We start from the raw sequence: 23543 nt of genomic DNA on the forward strand, positions 1-23543 counted from the left end.
GCTAAAATGGACACAGCAAGCCAGAACATCAACTTGGTCCTCAAACCACACACATCTTCACACGTCGAGAAAAGAGCACTTTCTTCAGCCAACTTCACAGCCAATCCGATACCTGGTGGGGTAGCATGGGACTACACTGACTATGAAATTTATGGTCCGGTCGAGATCCTGAAATATCCACACCAAATCAAGATCTCCTTGAGTGACTTTGCAAAACCAAACTCATTTGCTGATGATTGGGACTTCGAAAGCATTAACAACATGATGTCTGATCTAGTAATGTCTGCTAAATTTACAAAACACGATTATTTGCAAGGTTCTACAAATTATGATAGTATGTATTGCTATAACCACTATGGTAATCATTTTTTGCATAAATCTGCACAACCTAGAAATGTTTTAAATTATAATCAATGGGAACATTGTGCAACACCTCCAAAAGGGAGCTCAAGAACTGTTTACGACAAATATTCATATTTTTCAGGTTTTAACACAAGTAATGCTGAAACATTTTATTATAAATTGTCAAACAAGACAGGGATGAAAACCATGATAACCAACACAAAGTTGATATATTCAGATTCATTCTTCGAAAAAATGAATACTTTTGGATTTGATTATTGGGACAAAAATGTTGATTTGAAAAGTGTTTGGGGTACAAAAGATTGGCAAGTACAGGGTATAGAAGCTTTGTTTAGAGCCTGCATGATCCCAGAACAAATGATATTTTTAAATGACACTGTTCAACAAACCACCTGTCTTGGCTTAGCCAAAATCAAAGATTTAAATAAACCGTCTATTCCAAAGCCAATAATGTTTAGCAATAACTCTGATACAGATGAAGAGATAGACGTAAACCATATATTAAACCAAAACAGAACACATCCTGATTGGAAACAATGGTTGATCTGGCCCACAGATACAAATAACTGTCAAGATAGATTCCTGAATAAAACACAGGGTTTCAAAATGACCAGGCCAGACCCTAGATATCCCCAAAGACATCACCCAGGGATAATAACAACCTACAGTGTGGGCAAATTATGCCTTCAATGGCTACAAACTTCCACACTGCCCGAAATTAAGCAACACCTAACTTTACTTACTGATGGTGCTGACTTGCGTGATTTCATAATGGGACCACGCAAACAGCGTCAAAAGCGTTTCATAGCAGCCTCTGTATATGCAGCATACAATGAGGCCTGGAAGGTTACTCAAATTGAAACAGCAGAGAGAATACGGGAAATTGACCGTATTAATTTGGAAAAATCACTTTCTGTAGTGGACAATGGGTTAATGACTCTGTCCTCCAGAATTTTTTCTTTGGACAGCATTGTGTCGTCAGCAATCGATATATTATCGCAAGACTTACTGTTATTACAACATGGTCAGTCACAATTGCGTTCTATTGTACAGCTTGGCTGGACGTTGCAAAATCTGCGTTCAGGCTATGTGCCTTGGCGTTTAATCAACACAACGTCACTATTCCAAATCTTTAACCTTACTGATAGACAAATCGGTATGGCGCAAAAGGGTGCTGATTATACAATCTTGAGCATTGAAAAACTAGAAAGATTACCAATGACAATGTCAGAACGACCTGTCAGTGAATGGATAATCCACGGAATCATAAATATTCCAATCTCAACCTTCAGGTTTCAATACTGCCAAAAATATATACAGGCTGGCATGTACGAGAAATTGGGAAAGGGGTACCTTAAAACAACTTCGAACCTGCCCTATTCACATGCATGTGTCAGTAATAAAGGACAGAAAGTGTTTCTTAGTGGCAACAATTGTGCTATGTCACTAAGCGGCACGCTTCTGTGTAACAGAATTAGTTTGCATGGAGCCTGTGAAGGGAATTCATACAACCTTTCATGTCACCAGCAAGGCGCACCTGCAACTGAAATAGAACCATTCTTTCAAAGACTCTATAATGGGAGTTACATTCTTATTGTAGACCGCAGATATTGTAGTCTTATGCCCGGGACTCCTTATCTAGTCACTACGACGGCGAAGGTCAAGTGCTGTGGACGTTCTTTATTCCCCAGCTCCTTTCCAGACAGGGAGGCAAGGGCATGGCCCAGTTTGAAAATTACTTCTATTCGAATAGATACTTTAAGCAGAATGAAAACAGTGCTTCTTCAGACGCCGACAAGGCTCACGTCATCAAAAGAAACGTATGATCTACAAGTCGCAAGGACGACTGCAGAGATACATACATTATTATCAACTAATTCCCCCGTACATTTCGCGGAAATCCTGAGCGAAATCTTAAATATTTCTGATACCACTGGGGTCTCAAAGGTATTTAAGACAGTATTTTCGATGGCATTAACACCATTCAAAGCCATACTGGGTATTTTTCCAGATTTCGTCCATTCGATTTTTGGCGGACTTCCCCTGATCCTGGGACTAATTACAGGAATCCTATTCTTAGTCCTTATTTTTCGTTATGGCAACCCATGTCACAGATCAAACTCTCGCGACAATGGAAGAAACGATCCTAGCCATTGGATACCGGGACCGGATATCAAAAATCCTGGGACTATCCCGGCTTAGAGACCTGAACATGACTTGGTTTCTATCATTTCGACCAATGTGGCAAAGATGTGTTTTACCTGTATTGAGATGTCTGCTATGCGGAGAAGAATGCGTGTTAGACACCTGTCTGACGCTACAATCGGATGCGCCAGTGGATGCGGATACATTGTTGGTTCCTACCAAGGTTCACGCTTTGTGCTGCCCTCAAAGGCTGCCAATCCTGATGACGGCATTCCTGGAATCTTCACCACTACGATTGAAGAGTAGTGAAGTTCAAGATGAAAGCAGCATTGAACAGGTACGACCTTCTGTCAGCAATGCGATACAGAATGTCAATGCAGACAATCATGCGCACGAATGCATGGTTACCCCTATTTCCGACTTAGTGGAACTTTCCCATGAAGCTGTTGACAGTTTTTTCGAAAGCCTTAATGATATGATGTTCTCTCCGGAACAGAAATAGAGACTTTTGAGCAAGCTCGCACACGGCGTTCCCTGAATTCGGCCTTCAACTCTAAAAATAAAGTCACATGAACAATTCTTCCCACCAGTTCACGGACAACAATTTTTTAGCAGCCCCAAATTATTTTTCACAAATTTTTCGGGACACTTATCTTCTGCTTAAAGTAAGAAACTATTCCTAGAGAACTAAGATTTATATTTTTAGATACTTTATGAACTTTAGTTGCCCGCTGGGATGTTCACAAATATTTTATTATGTGATGAAATGGTCTCGAACTTTCTTTCTGTATAGCCATATTAAGAGCCATTTCATGTGTATTTCTCATATACCAAATAAGCAATAATGTCTACAAATGCGTAGCATAGCTTAAGTGCATACAATATATATGACTGCAATTTTTCAGTATATTTGAAAATTTCAAAATGCATTTATGTATTTTGGGGTGGTAAGGTATACACTATACTCTATAGTATGTTGTACTATGTTATACTATGCATAGATTAGTAAATATGACCATAGTTAGCGTGGAGTGGGTGTCATGTATTCCCATAGGTTCTGAATCAATCCCCCTATTCCTGACCCTATTCTGGTTAAACTAACTATCAAGTTAACTAACAGTCAGCCCATGAGGCAAGAAAAGCCCCCATGATGCAGATACCGTTATCTGACGCAGTCACACTACGGCACAGGAACGTGTTATCTGATTAGGTCATAACGCTTGAGATCTAATTAGACAAGCGACATTCCTCCAGCCCCTGATAAGGCATACGACGTTCTCATAACAAATCAAACCTATGACAACCTGGAAAATCCGTGCGGCCATTGTTTTGATTTCACAGAGAACTTTAGTAAAGAATGTGCTAACGAGCAAGTCGTATGACATCTTTATTGACGTATCTATGTCCATCCTTACGTCAATCTCGGCACCTTTAAGGTATAAATATTGCCGATCTTGCCCTATGCAAACACACGCGTGGTGACGAGACGGAGCAGCCACACTTGCCGAAGCCGAGAGCAGGAGCAGACCCTGCTGGCAGCAGCCCCGCCTTCCTGACGCGCTGAGAGACGCGCTGCTATCTCAAGCCGAGAGACCCAGCACCGGCGCTTCTGGGCAGCCCTCGCAGGCAGCCTGGAATATCGAGAGCAGAGAAAGAGATACCATTCCTCATTCATCCTAAATTCCAGGTACAGAACTGAATAACCCCTCACAGAGAATTCTTTAGTTATTCACTTGGCAAAAACAAACTTAACTTAAACTGTAACTTTCTATTCCCGCCCACGCATTAGACTTAGGTCAGGTACACGGGGCAGGCGTATTTAGAAACACCAGTTGAGTACGTTTAGTCAAATGTATATGTGTATGTAAATATATTTTAATCATTTTAAACATCATATGGCTCAGAAACCATATCAATGTTTTTACAGTATTATTTTATACTATTGCTTTTAATGTATGCACTTTACTTAACTATAAGTATTGCAATAATATCGATCCATTTCTCTGATCAATAAATAACACCTTTTTATTGAACACGCCCGTCTCTTCCTTTTCTCTACAATCTGATGAGACTAAGAATGCACGTACTGACTGAGTAAAATAATTGCCTTGTGCTCACACGACTCTCGAGATTGACTCTTGATTAGGGGAGAGCAAAGTTGTCATGTTCTATGGTTGTCAGAAACTAAATCCCTTCTTGTCTAATCAGGGAAGTTAATTCCTCCTTGAACATTCGAGAAAGTTTCTAGCGAACTCTGAGCTACGCTGGCAAACCCAAAACTTAAGTCTAGTATCGACAGTAGTAGACCTAGTTAACGTCTGGTCTAGGCCTTTACTGCTGTAGGTATTATTCCAATGCGCAGAGCCTATTGGGAAAATAGGAACTACACTACATGGCGCCCAACGCGTTTGGAAAGGGCGATAAAACTAACGTAAGACATTTAGAGTAACTCAGTCGTGCTTTCTCACTCAGACCCCTTTTCCCAAATACTCCAAAGACGTCTGGAGTGGGTGAAAGGTAATATCCTCCAAAACCTCGCAGGAGGGAACTCCTATGTAAGGTTCTTGGTTTAGTCAACGTTGAAGGATACACTGTTCCAAAATATTGTGCATCTAATCTTTATTCCATTGAGAAACCTGATCTGCAAATAAACAAAATAACCTTTCTAACAGTAAAATGTCAGAAAGTGATGAAGAAAGAGAGGCAGTTAGATTAGCAACTGAAATCGCAGATGCTGATGCTACCATGCAAGCAGCAGACGCGGATATAATACTCATTCCGGTCATCAAAAGAAAATCTATAACTCTAAAACTTATAGAAAATGGACTGACACCTAGAGGTGGCACAGTCATATTCGTAATTGAGGCACACGAATATCGGCAGACAGAGGTATACTATTCATGGATACATTTTCCAGCAGCAAATGCTGTAACAAAGTACTTCCACTATTACAAAATAGAGGAACCTCCTAATGAGTACACTCCTTTCGAGGAGGTGGAAGTACCACTCAAATTCCAAGAGCATTTGCTCTTATTTGATGGCGCCCTAAAACATAACAATCACATTACAAGGCTCGGTCCTTTAGGTAGACCAGGAGCAACGTGGCCGGTCTTGGCCGGATACACACCACACCCAGACATCGAAGGAATGTCTACAGGAGAGCTGTTAATACAGCTAAAACAATTACTAAAAATTCATAGACAATTAGTTCAGTATGTAATGCGGACTTCAACAATTCAGCCAGCGATTAAACTTCCACAGCTGACCCCTCACCAGGGGAACACAAATAAAATTACACCACAGAACATCCAATCCTGCCTAGGTAAAGTTCCGACTAAACGGGAACAGATACCATTCTGGTTGGCACAGAAAATCACCCAAATAGAGGCGGTGTTTCCTGACACCACCTCGATAGAAAAACACAGGATTCTGACTATATGTCTCCCAATGGGAATCGCACCACACATAGAGGACTGTGACACTTGGGGTACAGTCTTTGCTTCCATCTACACAAAAACGCACGGTGTTCCATCCATTTCGGTGATACCAGATGTGCTAAAACAAATTCAAGATGAATACGGTCCAGAACCAGCTTTAACTCTTGGTATGAAATTACTGAAAGACTTCAAGCAGGTCTCGGCTATATTATTAGCCAACATAAAAGGTGAAGCAGCAAACGTAGCAATCCGCCAGAGGTTAAAAGAGACAGATATAGCAGACCAACCAGCTGAAATTGCCAGAATCATAGAAAAATCCTATGAGGAACTAGGTAGAGATAGTTTAGGTGGAATACCAGTAAAACCGCAACTGACTGAAAGTCCAGAAAAAATATTTTTTAATAATAATTCACCAAAAAAGAACTGGGATGGAAACAAACAATCCAATCCAAAAGAAAAGAAATTCCAGTCCCGAGGAAGGTCTCCTAGGCGAAGGGAGAAATCTCCAAACCGAAGACAGAGGTCACCGCAGAGTGACCCCTCTGGGAATAGATATAACCTTAGAAATAGGGATAATATTAAAAAACCTGATAGATATCAAGACATTGATACACGTCCCTCTCAATCTTTTCAGAATTCCTCGCTGAAATCGGAAATAAGAGGACGATCAGAACAAAGAGAAGAGCACGCCAAGTCCAAAGACAAGGAACCTGCTCAACTAAAAAAGAAATTACAATTTCCAAAAAAGAAGGTAGCCAGTATCAAGGTAGTTAAAAATGCCGAGAATACTGAGGACACAACTGAAAAACGGAGAATGGGCTCAGATAATGCTAGACAGCGCAGCAGAGGTGAGCATAGCTCGCAAAGTCCTTATGAATCATCTGGAGACAGTGGACACGAATGAATACCTTCAAGTGGAAACTGCAGACACCAGAGTTAGCAAGCCCCACAAGATATACGAGATAACATTACGTATAGAGGGAGATAAGACTAGGAAAATAAGGGGACTATTTTGGGATAACCTCTCCAAGGGCTATGATATCCTTCTAGCTGAAAAAGACTGGCCACCAGAGTTTGTCAGGGAGTGCCCTCATGGCAAAGAAGTAATTATGCCTGCCTTCTCGAATCAAATCCCGATTCATAAAAAATACACACTTGCTAGAAAGTGGGCAGTGGCCTTAGCACCTGCTTTATATAAAAATCATGTAGGATGGGATGAGGATTCTCCTCCTCACAAAATCCAGTTAAAATCACAACCTACTGCACAAAGGCAGTACCCAATTAAGCAAGAAGCTAAAAAACAAGTAAATGAAATACTAGATCAGCTAGAATACCAGGGGGTGATTGAAACTTGCACCTCACAAATGAACAACCCTTTGTTTCCGGTCTCCAAACCAGACAATTCATATCGTCTAGTTTTGGATTACCGACACCTTAACACATGTTGCAAAACCTTTGCAGTGCAAAACTCACACAGTGCTGCACTAATGAATAACATAGTGCGCAAAAAATACAAAACAACCTTGGACATCTCCAATGGATTCTTTTGTCAAAACATAGCACCAGAGAGCAGATATTTAACTGCATTCTCAGTAAATGGCACTCAAAAACAATTCTGTTGGTTAGCCCAGGGGTACAAGAACAGCCCGGGGGTATTCTCAGCGAGAGTAACAGAATTACTACAGCTATATGATAATGAAGCATTATCTTATGTCGATGACATTTACTTAACAGATGATGACTTGGATAATCACTTGAAAAGAGTGAACACCATAATACTTGGGTTCGCAGCAGAGGGTTACAAATTCAACTTTAAAAAGTCCAGAATTGCCCATCTGACAGTCCTATTCTTAGGATATGAGTTATCAAGTGAAGGTAAAAGCCTGGCAGACAATTTCCTAGAGAAATGTGCCGTAATCCAAGCTCCTAAAACACTAAAAAACCTACAGTCAATTCTAGGCTTCCTAAATTTCGGAAGAACATACATTGCAAATTACGCAGAAAGGGTCAAACCCCTTTATGATCTAATTAAACCAGACTTTAAAAGATCCAATTGGACTCAAACACACACAGAAATTTTGAGATCCTTACAAACAGACATGCTAATTAAAACAAAATTAGAAACACGTGATAACACACGCAATCTTGTGATTCGAGTCATCCCAGGGAGATGCGGATTCACATACCTGACTTCTAATGAAGGAGAAAAGGTACCAATTGCATTCAAATCACACTTGTACACTAAGGCTGAAATGAAATTTAGCCCAACGGAAAAAATTCTTACAGCAACACAGACAGCTATAGCAAAAGAACGAGCCCTGGCACAAGGTAAACGAATAGTAATCGTAACACCAATACCAGCCTTAGAGGCGGTAACAAAGGCAAGCATTCCAAATGCTAAAGCACTCCATCCAAGATGGATACAATGGGCTAACTCTCTTGCTGCAACAGACGTGGTGTACGAATTTGATCCTTACTTAAAAACACAAGAATTTCTCCAATATGAATTTGAATGTCCTCCGCCAACCGAAATTCTGCCTCTAGATCACTACGGCTGTATAATATATACAGACGGATCAGCACAACCCGCAGTAGGGGGTAAACAAGCTTACAGTGCTGCGTGCGCGATTGTTAAAGGTCGTTGGCACGAAGGGAAATTTAAACCAACCCTCACTAAAACACAATCCCTAGGAGATTGTACAGCTCAGCGAGCTGAACTACTAGCATTCAAGATGGCGCTTGAAAATACCGATCGAGAATTCCCCACACTCATAGTGTGTGATTCGTATTATTGCGTTCAGTCTTACAATGAATACTTGCAGATCTGGCTTCAGAACGGTTTCAAGGATGCGAAAGGTGGCACAATCAAGCATAAAATGCTCTGGGAACAAGTAGCTCTTTTACAAAAAGAACTACCAAAGACTCACGTGATACATACACTGAGTCATCAACGTGATGGCGTTCACGTTGCAGGGAATTCATTGGCTGATGAGGCCGCGAAGGCGGCTGTGCAAACGGCTTCCGTAGCTGCCGTCACCCGGTCAAAAACAAAAATAGACAGCGAAATATTACAAGCTGTCAGCACTTCAGAAAAGGATTCGATAGAACCACTCCCTAAAGGCTTTCCAGTAAAATACTCATACATATCTGATGCAAACAATGTTCCTTTTGCTCGAATCCCTGGAGTGGGGGATAGGGCAATTCCAAACATGGAACATAGGTTAGGACTAATAATAGCGGCACACGAAGGGCTTGCTTCTATTCATGCTGGCGTCTCAGCCACAGTATCATTATTAAAACAGAGATACTGGTGGCCACAAATGAGAAGACAAACGAGGAACTATGTTCTAGCATGTGAAATATGTCAAAAAATGAAAGTATCAACGGTGAGACGTCCAGCGCAGACGCCCCTTCTATTCTCGGATAAACCATTAGCCTGTGTTTATCTAGACCACTGCGGTCCCTTACAAAGGGATGGTAACTATAAATATATCTTGGTCGCAGTGGATTCATGCACGAGATTCATATGGATGTGGCCCCAGCGAACGGCTGACGCCAGAACTGTTATAAAAGATTTGCGAGTCTTTATCGGCACATACGCAATTGGCATGCTGCATTCGGACAATGGTCCTGCTTTTAGCTCTTGGGCTTATAAGGAGGCCATGGTCAGCATGGGCGTGCAATTGCGGTACCCTTGTCCATTTCACCCTGAGGGGAACGGAATTGTTGAAAGAAAAAACCGTGACATAAAGCAATCTATAACGGCAAAGGTATTAGGTTCGGGAGCTGGGTGGGTCAAACATCTAATAAGTGTCCAACGTAGTCTAAATAACTTGCCAAGAAATTCTCTGAAGGGATTCAGTCCGTACGAATTATTATTTGGAACTAGAATGATAATCTCTGACCTTGATAGTCAGACTTCAGTGGTTAAAGAAAAAAGCTTTGATGTCAAAGACCGTTTGGCTATTTTGCAGGACTTAAACAAAACAAGAAAAGACCTGAGCAACATACAGTTGAAACAACAGCCAACAACCACTGAAGAACCACCACCTGTCCCAGCAAGACCTGTCTGGATTCCAAAAGTCGGTGATCTAGTCAGGGAGAAGATCGCGGTAAAGAAGGAATTTGGGCCTTCTTACAGAAAAGCAGTTCCTGTCTTGTCTGTCAACGGGACAAGATCAGTTGTACTACCGCCACTTGCTGGTAAAAAGGAGAACAGAGTTGTATCCATCGACCTGGTAAAACCACAACATGTGGCCGATAACAAACAGTAGGCCAAGTGGACTCCCAATAAGTAGCAGAACACCAAGGTTTGCTACCAATACAGAGGTCCTAACAAAGAGGCTCATCACATTCGACACGCCTACAGAAGAACAAGAAGGACTATGCAACAATGCAATAGAACTCAGACCTCTGACAACCCAAATAAAAACATTTAGCAGAGACACACCAATCTACAATGAAGTACCAAATGACAATGCAAGAAACAAAAATCCTGAAGCAATTGGAACAATTGACAGAACTGCATCCGGGTACTTCATCAACTTCGATGATTCCTCTGAAGGCTTCAGTGAATCAAAGACACAGCCATCATCAAAATCCTTTAAAGACAAAGCTAAGGAACTTTTGAACCAACTGAAAGAAACATATCTGATTTCTCCATGGATTGAATTTTGGGTGGGTTTTGGTGCATTTATCCTCATACTTTGGCTCATCATGGTATTTACTTTGGGACGCTTCATTGAGGGAAAATATGCTAAAATGGACACAGCAAGCCAGAACATCAACTTGGTCCTCAAACCACACACATCTTCACACGTCGAGAAAAGAGAACTTTCTTCAGCCAACTTCACAGCCAATCCGATACCTGGTGGGGTAGCATGGGACTACACTGACTATGAAATTTATGGTCCGGTCGAGATCCTGAAATATCCACACCAAATCAAGATCTCCTTGAGTGACTTCGCAAAACCAAACTCATTTGCTGATGATTGGGACTTCGAAAGCATTAACAACATGATGTCTGATCTAGTAATGTCTGCTAAATTTACAAAACACGATTATTTGCAAGGTTCTACAAATTATGATAGTATGTATTGCTATAACCACTATGGTAATCATTTTTTGCATAAATCTGCACAACCTAGAAATGTTTTAAATTATAATCAATGGGAACATTGTGCAACACCTCCAAAAGGGAGCTCAAGAACTGTTTACGACAAATATTCATATTTTTCAGGTTTTAACACAAGTAATGCTGAAACATTTTATTATAAATTGTCAAACAAGACAGGGATGAAAACCATGATAACCAACACAAAGTTGATATATTCAGATTCATTCTTCGAAAAAATGAATACTTTTGGATTTGATTATTGGGACAAAAATGTTGATTTGAAAAGTGTTTGGGGTACAAAAGATTGGCAAGTACAGGGTATAGAAGCTTTGTTTAGAGCCTGCATGATCCCAGAACAAATGATATTTTTAAATGACACTGTTCAACAAACCACCTGTCTTGGCTTAGCCAAAATCAAAGATTTAAATAAACCGTCTATTCCAAAGCCAATAATGTTTAGCAATAACTCTGATACAGATGAAGAGATAGACGTAAACCATATATTAAACCAAAACAGAACACATCCTGATTGGAAACAATGGTTGATCTGGCCCACAGATACAAATAACTGTCAAGATAGATTCCTGAATAAAACACAGGGTTTCAAAATGACCAGGCCAGACCCTAGATATCCCCAAAGACATCACCCAGGGATAATAACAACCTACAGTGTGGGCAAATTATGCCTTCAATGGCTACAAACTTCCACACTGCCCGAAATTAAGCAACACCTAACTTTACTTACTGATGGTGCTGACTTGCGTGATTTCATAATGGGACCACGCAAACAGCGTCAAAAGCGTTTCATAGCAGCCTCTGTATATGCAGCATACAATGAGGCCTGGAAGGTTACTCAAATTGAAACAGCAGAGAGAATACGGGAAATTGACCGTATTAATTTGGAAAAATCACTTTCTGTAGTGGACAATGGGTTAATGACTCTGTCCTCCAGAATTTTTTCTTTGGACAGCATTGTGTCGTCAGCAATCGATATATTATCGCAAGACTTACTGTTATTACAACATGGTCAGTCACAATTGCGTTCTATTGTACAGCTTGGCTGGACGTTGCAAAATCTGCGTTCAGGCTATGTGCCTTGGCGTTTAATCAACACAACATCACTATTCCAAATCTTTAACCTTACTGATAGACAAATCGGTATGGCGCAAAAGGGTGCTGATTATACAATCTTGAGCATTGAAAAACTAGAAAGATTACCAATGACAATGTCAGAACGACCTGTCAGTGAATGGATAATCCACGGAATCATAAATATTCCAATCTCAACCTTCAGGTTTCAATACTGCCAAAAATATATACAGGCTGGCATGTACGAGAAATTGGGAAAGGGGTACCTTAAAACAACTTGGAACCTGCCCTATTCACATGCATGTGTCAGTAATAAAGGACAGAAAGTGTTTCTTAGTGGCAACAATTGTGCTATGTCACTAAGCGGCACGCTTCTGTGTAACGGAATTAGTTTGCATGGAGCCTGTGAAGGGAATTCATACAACCTTTCATGTCACCAGCAAGGCGCACCTGCAACTGAAATAGAACCATTCTTTCAAAGACTCTATAATGGGAGTTACATTCTTATTGTAGACCGCAGATATTGTAGTCTTATGCCCGGGACTCCTTATCTAGTCACTACGACGGCGAAGGTCAAGTGCTGTGGACGTTCTTTATTCCCCAGCTCCTTTCCAGACAGGGAGGCAAGGGCATGGCCCAGTTTGAAAATTACTTCTATTCGAATAGATACTTTAAGCAGAATGAAAACAGTGCTTCTTCAGACGCCGACAAGGCTCACGTCATCAAAAGAAACGTATGATCTACAAGTCGCAAGGACGACTGCAGAGATACATACATTATTATCAACTAATTCCCCCGTACATTTCGCGGAAATCCTGAGCGAAATCTTAAATATTTCTGATACCACTGGGGTCTCAAAGGTATTTAAGACAGTATTTTTGATGGCATTAACACCATTCAAAGCCATACTGGGTATTTTTCCAGATTTCGTCCATTCGATTTTTGGCGGACTTCCCCTGATCCTGGGACTAATTACAGGAATCCTATTCTTAGTCCTTATTTTTCGTTATGGCAACCCATGTCACAGATCAAACTCTCGCGACAATGGAAGAAACGATCCTAGCCATTGGATACCGGGACCGGATATCAAAAATCCTGGGACTATCCCGGCTTAGAGACCTGAACATGACTTGGTTTCTATCATTTCGACCAATGTGGCAAAGATGTGTTTTACCTGTATTGAGATGTCTGCTATGCGGAGAAGAATGCGTGTTAGACACCTGTCTGACGCTACAATCGGATGCGCCAGTGGATGCGGATACATTGTTGGTTCCTACCAAGGTTCACGCTTTGTGCTGCCCTCAAAGGCTGCCAATCCTGATGACGGCATTCCTGGAATCTTCACCACTACGATTGAAGAGTAGTGAAGTTCAAGATGAAAGCAGCATTGAACAGGTACGACCTTCTGTCAGCAATGCGATACAGAATGTCAATGCAGACAATCATGCGCACGAATGCATGGTTACCCCTATTTCCGACTTAGTGGAACTTTCCCATGAAGCTGTTGACAGTTTTTTCGAAAGCCTTAATGATATGATGTTCTCTCCGGAACAGAAATAGAGACTTTTGAGCAAGCTCGCACACAGCGTTCCCTGAATTCGGCCTTCAACTTTAAAAATAAAGTCACATGAACAATTCTTCCCACCAGTTCACGGACAACAATTTTTTAGCAGCCCCAAATTATTTTTCACAAATTTTTCGGGACACTTATCTTCTGCTTAAAGTAAGAAACTATTCCTAGAGAACTAAGATTTCTATTTTTAGATACTTTATGAACTTTAGTTGCCCGCTGGGATGTTCACAAATATTTTATTATGTGATGAAATGGTCTCGAACTTTCTTTCTGTATAGCCATATTAAGAGCCATTTCATGTGTATTTCTCATATACCAAATAAGCAATAATGTCTACAAATGCGTAGCATAGCTTAAGTGCATACAATATATATGACTGCAATTTTTCAGTATATTTGAAAATTTCAAAATGCATTTATGTATTTTGGGGTGGTAAGGTATACACTATACTCTATAGTATGTTGTACTATGTTATACTATGCATAGATTAGTAAATATGACCATAGTTAGCGTGGAGTGGGTGTCATGTATTCCCATAGGTTCTGAATCAATCCCCCTATTCCTGACCCTATTCTGGTTAAACTAACTATCAAGTTAACTAACAGTCAGCCCATGAGGCAAGAAAAGCCCCCATGATGCAGATACCGTTATCTGACGCAGTCACACTACGGCACAGGAACGTGTTATCTGATTAGGTCATAACGCTTGAGATCTAATTAGACAAGCGACATTCCTCCAGCCCCTGATAAGGCATACGACGTTCTCATAACAAATCAAACCTATGACAACCTGGAAAATCCGTGCGGCCATTGTTTTGATTTCACAGAGAACTTTAGTAAAGAATGTGCTAACGAGCAAGTCGTATGACATCTTTATTGACGTATCTATGTCCATCCTTACGTCAATCTCGGCACCTTTAAGGTATAAATATTGCCGATCTTGCCCTATGCAAACACACGCGTGGTGACGAGACGGAGCAGCCACACGGAGCAGCCACACTTGCCGAAGCCGAGAGCAGGAGCAGACCCCGCTGGCAGCAGCCCCGCCTTCCTGACGCGCTGAGAGACGCGCTGCTATCTCAAGCCGAGAGACCCAGCACCGGCGCTTCTGGGCAGCCCTCGCAGGCAGCCTGGAATATCGAGAGCAGAGAAAGAGATACCATTCCTCATTCATCCTAAATTCCAGGTACAGAACTGAATAACCCCTCACAGAGAATTCTTTAGTTATTCACTTGGCAAAAACAAACTTAACTTAAACTGTAACTTTCTATTCCCGCCCACGCATTAGACTTAGGTCAGGTACACGGGGTAGGCGTATTTAGAAACACCAGTTGAGTACGTTTAGTCAAATGTATATGTGTATGTAAATATATTTTAATCATTTTAAACATCATATGGCTCAGAAACCATATCAATGTTTTTACAGTATTATTTTATACTATTGCTTTTAATGTATGCACTTTACTTAACTATAAGTATTGCAATAATATCGATCCATTTCTCTTGTACGAGAAAAGAGACTGATCAATAAATAACACCTTTTTATTGAACACGCCCGTCTCTTCCTTTTCTCTACAATCTGATGAGACTAAGAATGCACGTACTGACTGAGTAAAATAATTGCCTTGTGCTCACACGACTCTCGAGATTGACTCTTGATTAGGGGAGAGCAAAGTTGTCATGTTCTATGGTTGTCAGAAACTAAATCCCTTCTTGTCTAATCAGGGAAGTTAATTCCTCCTTGAACATTCGAGAAAGTTTCTAGCGAACTCTGAGCTACGCTGGCAAACCCAAAACTTAAGTCTAGTATCGACAGTAGTAGACCTAGTTAACGTCTGGTCTAGGCCTTTACTGCTGTAGGTATTATTCCAATGCGCAGAGCCTATTGGGAAAATAGGAACTACACTACAACATCACCTTTGCGCTCCACCACCTCAAAGGGCCTAGTCCAATTGTCCTGAAAGGCACAAGGTTCCACTGGGTCCATGACCCACACTTTTTGCCCTAGCTGAAATTTGACCATAGTGGAATTCTGGTCATCCCACTTTTTCATTTCTTCCTTGCTTGCTTCCAGGTTCCCCTGAGTGAGTTTCCTGAAGTGGGCAGTTTGCTTTCTGAAGGCCAGCAGGAAACTAAACACATCCTGGGGAGTTTTCCTGGGAGCTGCCTCCCAGCTTTCCTTCACCAAACTCAGAGGTCCTCTCACAGTATGACCATACAGAAGCTCAAAGGGACTGAACCCAAGAGACTTCTGAGGCACCTTCCTGTACGCAAAGAGAAGGTATGGCAAGAGGACGTCCCACTTATGCCTCATTGGTTCTGTTAGGCCCTTAATTATGCCCTTCAAGGTCTGGTTGTATCTCTCCACCAAACCGTTATCTTGTGGGTGGAAAGGAGTGGTGAACTTGTAGGTTACACCACACTCTTTCCACAGGGATGTCATATAATTCGATATGAAATTGGAACCACGGTCAGAAACAACCTTTCTGGGGAAACCCATGTGGGAAAAGATCCCTATTAATGCCTGGCCCACCACTGGCGCCGTCGTTGTCCTGAGAGGGATTGCCTCCGGGTACCAGGTGGCATGGTTCACCAAGATCAGGATGTACCTGTTACCCATGCCTGTCTTGGGATCCAGTGGCTCTACAATGTCCAACCCTACCCTTTCAAAAGGGGTTACAACAACTGAAAAATGTTGGAAAGGATCTTTGCCCTTCCTCCCACTCTTACCACTTGCCTGGCAAGTTTGGCAAGACCTGCAATGTCCATGTTACTGCCAAGTCTTCCCTGGTGGGACCACCTTCTTTGCCAATGGGTCAGCTCGGAGATGTCCTCCAGCTCAGCTACCTGCTCCCCTGTAGGTACCGCGGCGTCCCCCTCGAGGTCGACCTCCTCCCGGTCCATGGGAACTTCAAGGGCCTGTTTCCCGTGCCCCCTGCCCTTTCTCTTGGCAGGGACCTGGGCCACTGTTTCAGGCTCCAGGTCTTTCTGATCACCCTTTCTGGCTGCCATTGACTGAGTGGACCCTCATGCCTACTCTGGCAACCCATGCATCTCCAAGTGAGACCTAAGCTCAATATCCTTCCACAAGGACTGCTCCAGATCATTACCTAGCAGACAATCTACAGGCATGGTAGGGCTCACAACCACCCTCAAGGAACCTGAGACCACCCTCATTCAAAGGGAAACTGCACCACCGTACACTGGCGCTCCGAGTTGTCCACAGCAACTACTTGGTGGTATGCCCTGGGGACTACTTGCTCTTCAGAGACCAGGTGACACCGGACAGAGGTCACACTGACTCCAGCATCTCTGAGAGCCTCCACCCTTTTCCCATTGATGGTCACCCAGGTGCTGTGTTTCTTTGTGTTACGGTGTACCTTGTTTCCTGGGACCATCTCACTGTCCCCTAGTGAGACGAGGGTCATTTCTGCGGGATCCCCACCTTCCTGTGGGCACCCCTCCTCCCCAAGCGCTACACCCACCAACACCTTGGTCTGCCCACCGGTGGGTGACTGTGCACTCTTGGTACACTTAGAGTTCCCCTTCAAGTGACCCCCCTGGTCACATGCAAAACTTCCCGGGGCCAGTCTCAGCAGGCTTACCCGAAGAGACCCCTTGTTTCTTATCTCCTGGAGGATGGGAACCTTTACCCTGGGTGTTAGTTTGAGGCCCTTTAGAGAAGTCCTGTGCTTTTATGCTATCAGCATAGGTGAGGTTCTGACCCTTACCCAAAGCTATCAGAGAATCCCTAGCTTCTTCTGGAATGAGAGGTCACAACCCTGCCCCCCCCAATTCCTTTCAGGGACCACATTCATATGAATAGACACCTCATACTCCTGGAACCACCTTTGTATGCCACCCCCCTTCTTGAATTCCTTGCCTGCATTATTGGGGATGTGTACAATTCTGTCTGACTACCCTGACAAATTGCTGCCACCATCTGAGCCGGTTCTACTCCTTATGTCCACATCCTTAAGACTTCGTTATTGATCTAAGATCATCTTCCATTCCTCCATTTTCTTTTTTTTAAATATCTTTATTTGCATTTTTCAAATATAGGTAACAATGAACACTTAAGAGGTGGGGATCAGGTAACCATAGCCGATGCAGTAGACATTGTCATGCATATTGTCCATACATCATAAAATGTAATTGGTTCCAGTTCTGCATATCAAACAAGTGTACATGTGAATATGATTTACATACATGTTGTCGGATGTATGCCGCATTTGAGGCGCACTCGTATGTCCATTAGGGTGACAGTACATTTGCCTTACCCTACTCCAATAATGCCTTTTATCTGAGTGCCCATCCGGCATTCCTCATGATCTTCCGTATCGTGTTGCCTGTTTCGGAAATGCAGTTTGATGCAAATGTGATACAGTTATTAACCAAACAATCAAACAATGAAAAAGAAACCATCATTAATCCGTCACTCCTGGGTCATGATTTGTAAAGAATGCTGACTATTGTCTCACCTAAACTGTAATTCGCTCGCCTTCCCTCCCTCTCAGTTCCCTGTGGGGTGAGTAATCGGGCCTCTACCCTCCTGATGCCCTGTGTCCCTTGTGGTATCACTCTTTCACATGGCAATGCTGAAGTTATCATGGGCCTGGAGTGTGATGTGCGTGGAGACTGGCATCCAAGTCCTGCTTCTCAGGACTCTGTGAGGAGTCGTTCTCAGCCTCTCAATCTGCGTACTTCAATTCCGCAAGTATTGCATCCCAGTATTGAGCAATGGGATATTTACGCAGACCGGCTATTTCCTCCCTGTGTAATGACGTGCTTTCTGCCTGGGCCCACACTATAAGTGAATTTTTCCAGCTGTTAAGGGTGGGGGGGTCTGTATGTTTCCATCGTTTAGTTATCAATCTCTTGGCCACTATGAGGCCCAGGTCATTAAACCTAGAGGTGACCTTATGTTTCTTTAGTCTGGTGTAAAAGCCAAGTATACATGCCTCCCATGTCTGTAGAAGTGACCTTCCAGTGTATGTTGTGAGCGCTGCTATGATTGCCTGCCAATATGTATGTGGGGAGGCGCACAACCACAGCACATGGAGGAGGTCAGCATTTGTCTGTAGGCAGCGGGGGCATGCCGAGGTGGTCGTATGGAAATACTTGTTCAACTTGTCCGGGGAGAGGTCTGCCCTATGTGTGATATATGTTTGTATAAGATGCAATTAGGAGTTTCTCTGTATGCATGTGTGGTTGGCTAGAATCATGGCCCATTCACGGTCTGTCTATGGGTATCCCCTGTCCTCTTCCCACTTTAAACGCAGGGCCATCATAGGTTATGTCATATGGGTTAGGAGCCCCTCCACTAATCAGTGTACTATATGTGATCCATTGCCCAACACATGTAGGTATTGTATTAGAAGATGCATCTCTGGCCCAGTGGTTATGTCTCCCCAAACCGCTGAGAGTGATCTTGTGATGGAATTATGTAGCAGGAATTGGCCTTTAGGAAAGTCATGATCCTCCGCCAGATTCTCGAAGGGTATCAGATTGCAGTCAGCGTATAGGTCTCCCAATGTGTGTAACTTGGCTGCATGCCAGAGTGCAAGCACCCCAATGGAGATGCCTGTCTTGCCTCTGGGGGTCCCCAGAAGTGGCAGCAGCGGAGCATAAGGGACCGTGTTCCTGGTAAGGTATAAGCTCCTCCTGTAACAGCTGTGAGCTAGGGCAAGACCGGCCTGTGGAGGTATTGGGGGCGAGCGATCGGATGAAACAAATGGTATATCTGAGATTGGGACCACCGTGGTTGCACGGTGGCTGTGTCATCTAGGCTAAGCCCGACAAGCCATTTTTTCAACCACTGCAGTTGTGCTGCCAGGTAATAAAATTCCATGTTGGGTACTGCTAGACCCCCTGCAGGTGGGTGCGTGGAGTTTCATTGTACTATTCTGGGGCGACCTGAGTTTCAGATGAGGTCTTGGATCAGCTGTTGAAGCTCTCTAAATATTCTGGCTGGGCTATAGACCGGGAAGTTGGAGAAATAGTATAGCAATTTGGGTTACACTACCAGCTTGGTCAGCGCAATTATGCCCATCACATTCAGAGGAAGTGTCTTCCAGAACTTAATCTGCACCCTGATGGCAGCTACGGCCCTCGTCAGGTTTCCCTCCAAGTTATCAGTGGGGTCCCGGTATATAAAGATGCCCAGGTACCGGAAAGTAGATGGTTGTCAATGGAGGGGAAAGTTATTTATGCGTAATTTTGGATCAGTGGTTTCTTCCCGGAAGGGGTACAAACATGATTTTGTCTAGTTTATTCTAAGACCCGACACCTTCTCAAAATTCTTAAGAGTATCTGCTATGGTGGCAGGTATGTTATGTAGGTCTCTCAAATATAATAGCAGGTCATCTGCATAAAGAGATACGGCATGCAGGTCGTCTCCTAGTCAAATATCCCAATCTGCACCCTCATTACAAAGCTGCATTGCCAACAGTTCCATGGCAAGCAAAAAGAGGAGCGGCAACAGGGGGCAGCCCTGCCTAGTGCCTCTGTTGATCTTTATGCTTACTGATAACTACCGGCCCATCCAGACTCTGACGGAGGGCTGCTTATAGAGTAGTCTGACCATGTGGCCGGATCTCTACCAGGCTTGGGTAGAGAAATCAGTAGAACCTCGTTCTGTGTAGCAGAGAGTATGGAGTCAGCTAGCGAGGCGTCATAAACCTTCTTGAGCTGAGGTGCCAGGGACTCTGCATAAACCTTATAAAATATATTTATTTCCTCCATGGCTATTCTTTTGTCTTCCCTTTCAGTTTCTATCCTGAGTTTTTCCAACTTGAACTTCCTTGCTTCCCGCCTGTCCTCCAGCTCCTCTGGGGATAGGCCACTGCTGCCTGGCCTGGAGGGTTCCCCCCTCCCAAAAGCATATCCACCCTAGGAATAGGCTCCTCCGCCTCTCTACCGAGATCTCCAGACTGGCCACTGGCATGTCTGGCTGCTACCCAGGCCCTCAGCGCCTTTTGTAGCTCCTTCTTCTTGGTGAGGCCTCTGACTTGGACCTTCCAACCTATCCTCCTCAAAGGCCACTACCAAAGATGAAGCAGATGATGCTCTTGATTCAGGCATGATGAAGTAGCAAGTTCAAGTTCTCAGAAAAAACTGGTAAGATCAAAAAATAGGCCAAAAAGAAAGAGAACCAGTATGTGGTACATAATGGTCTGCGGTATGGTCGTAGAGCACACCAATCACTGTATGTCAAGTTCAAACGCAAGTCCAATCCTCACCGCAGGCCAACCAATGTCAGAAATGGGGGTCTCTAATTGGCAAGGGTTTGCTTCTTTGTCCAAGTAGAGACCCTTCCTTTTAGTCAGGATAAGGGAGTTACACTCTTAAAATAACCCCTGCTCATCTCCTTGGTAGCTTGGCATGAGCAGTCAGGCTTATCTTAAAGGCAGTGTGTAAAGCATTTGCACATAACCAACAGTAACACGGTAAAAGCACTACAAAAGGACACCACACCAGTTTAGAAAAATATCCAATATTTTTATATACTTAAGACAAGACCAAAAAAGATATAAATCCACAATACAGTACTTAGAAATCGTCAGTTATTAAAATAAGTTTGAAATAAAGTTCCTTGAAGTCGATAGCTTCGTCTGGGGCTATCACAGCGTCATGAACAACAAAGGCCAGCTACGGTGTCGGGTAGACCCGCAAAACAGTACCTTTAGAAATGCTGGGCATCGGTGACCTCTTGTGCAGCTCCGAGAGCACAGCATCCACAGTGGCGTCGGTTCCGGAGGTCAGTGCAGGAGTCATCGGGCCCTTGAAGTCACACGTGATGCAGGTCGAACTCCTTGCGGTTGAAGTCAGGAGCGCCAGCGTCAGCAGGTGTCGGGGGCTGTGGTGTAAAGCATGCGGTGCCCTCAGGTCGCGGTGCAGGCAGCAGCTCGGGGACAGTTGTCCAGGGGCGTCGGTGAGACCAGGACTGTGGTGCGAAGTGATAGGGTGCTCGTTGCGGTGCTGGCAGGTCACAGTGCAAGCAGCATCATCATCGTCGTGGCTGTAGTGCTGACGAACTGCAGTCGTTGGTGCCGGCGTTGGTAGCCCAGGATGAGGATGGTGCGTTGTGTAAATTACGAGCGGTGCTCTTGAACAACGGTGCAAGCAGCGGCGTCGATGTCGGCGTGGAGCGGAGTCGTCGGGGATCCCAGGGCGAGGGTGTGAAGCGAGATGCTGCGGAGTGAGGTGCCCATAGGTGGCGGTGTAAGCAGCGGCTCCGTGGAGGCGTCAGATGGTGTTGTCAGTGGGACCAGGGTTGCAGTGTGGGGTTGTGGCAGGGCCCTCTGTGGTGCCTTCAGGACACGGAGTCTGCAGTGGCATTGTAGATGGCATTGGGTTGCTTTTCTTCTGTTGAAGCACAAAACACACAGTCCCCAGTGCTGATGGCAGAAGAGTTGAAGTCTTTGCTGTTCATGAGACTTCTTGAACAGGGGGCAAGCTCTATCACAAGCCCTTGGAAAAACTCAATAAAGAAGTTGTAGAAAGTTCAAGTCCAGTCCTTTCACTGCTCAAAACAGAAGCAGCCACTGCAGGCCAACACAGCAAAGCACTCAGCAAAATGGTAGTTCCTCCTCACTGCTTCTCCAAAAGAGCTCTAAAGTTTTGGGGGTTGGGACCCACTTTTTTATAGCCCAAAATGTTTTGTCCTCTCAAGCAGAGAGTGTCTGTGCTCAGCCAGAACCAGTTCTGTCCTCTCTGGTGCAACTTCCTGGCAGGAGGTGGAGGCAGCATTGTCAGCGGCAGACCAGGCCCATTCAGGTGAAAAGAAATCTCCTCCCCCTACTCTAAATGCAGCCCAGGTCTATTCAGCCCATCTCTGACCCATCTAGACTCTCTGGAGCACCTGCTCCTCCCCAGCCCTGCCATTCCAAAGCCAGACAGTTAATCTACAAACCCAGCAGAGGAACACTGGATGGCTGAGCAAGGAAATACCTAAAGGTGATATTTTCAAACACAAAATGTAAAAATCTCCTTCACTAAAAGATGCATCTTTAGATTCTGAGTTCAGAAATACTAAACTTTATTTCTCTACCTTGTTCCCAGGGCTAGTTATGTTTATAAGATGTTATAAACAAACTCCCCATTCTGTCCCATGGGAACAGGTAGCCTTGCAATAGTGAAAAATAAATTGGCTGTAATTCACTATCAGGACATGCCACACACACCAGGGCATGTCTTACCTTTCACCTGCACTGCACCGTGCCCACAAGGGGTACCTTAGGGGTGACTGATATCTAAGAAAAAGGAAGGTTAGGACCTGGCGAGTGGGTGCCCTTGCCAAGTCGACATGACAGTACTAGACTGCACACAGGCTCTGCAGAGGCAGGCCAGAGTTACATTTACAGGCTACTTGTGTGGGTGGCACAACCCGTGCTGCAAGCCCACTAGCAGCATTTGATTTACAGGCCCTGGACACACACGGTGCACTGTTCTAGGGACTGACTAGTAAATCAAATCAACCAATCATGAAGACACCAATCCATAATAACAATTTATAACAGGAGCACTTGCATTTTAACACTGAACAGCAGTGAGAAAGTGCGCAGAGACACTCAACTAGCAAAAACAGAGACTAAACCGGGAGGTCATAAGCAAAAAGTCAAGGGAAACACACCAAAAGATGCCAAGTCTAACAACTGCCAATTAAGATTAGTCGATTTATTACAAAGCCAAGAATAACTGGACATACAGGCACCTCAAAGTGAGGGCATAAAAATACATTGGAACTAATGCAAAGTCAGATCAACAGATGAAGTTCAGGTGGTGCAACATGCACAAAATAATTAGTTCAAGAATTAAGA

The sequence above is a fragment of the Lissotriton helveticus genome, chromosome 2_1 (genome assembly GCF_964261635.1).
Source record: "Lissotriton helveticus chromosome 2_1, aLisHel1.1, whole genome shotgun sequence".
Lineage (NCBI taxonomy): Eukaryota > Metazoa > Chordata > Amphibia > Caudata > Salamandridae > Lissotriton > Lissotriton helveticus.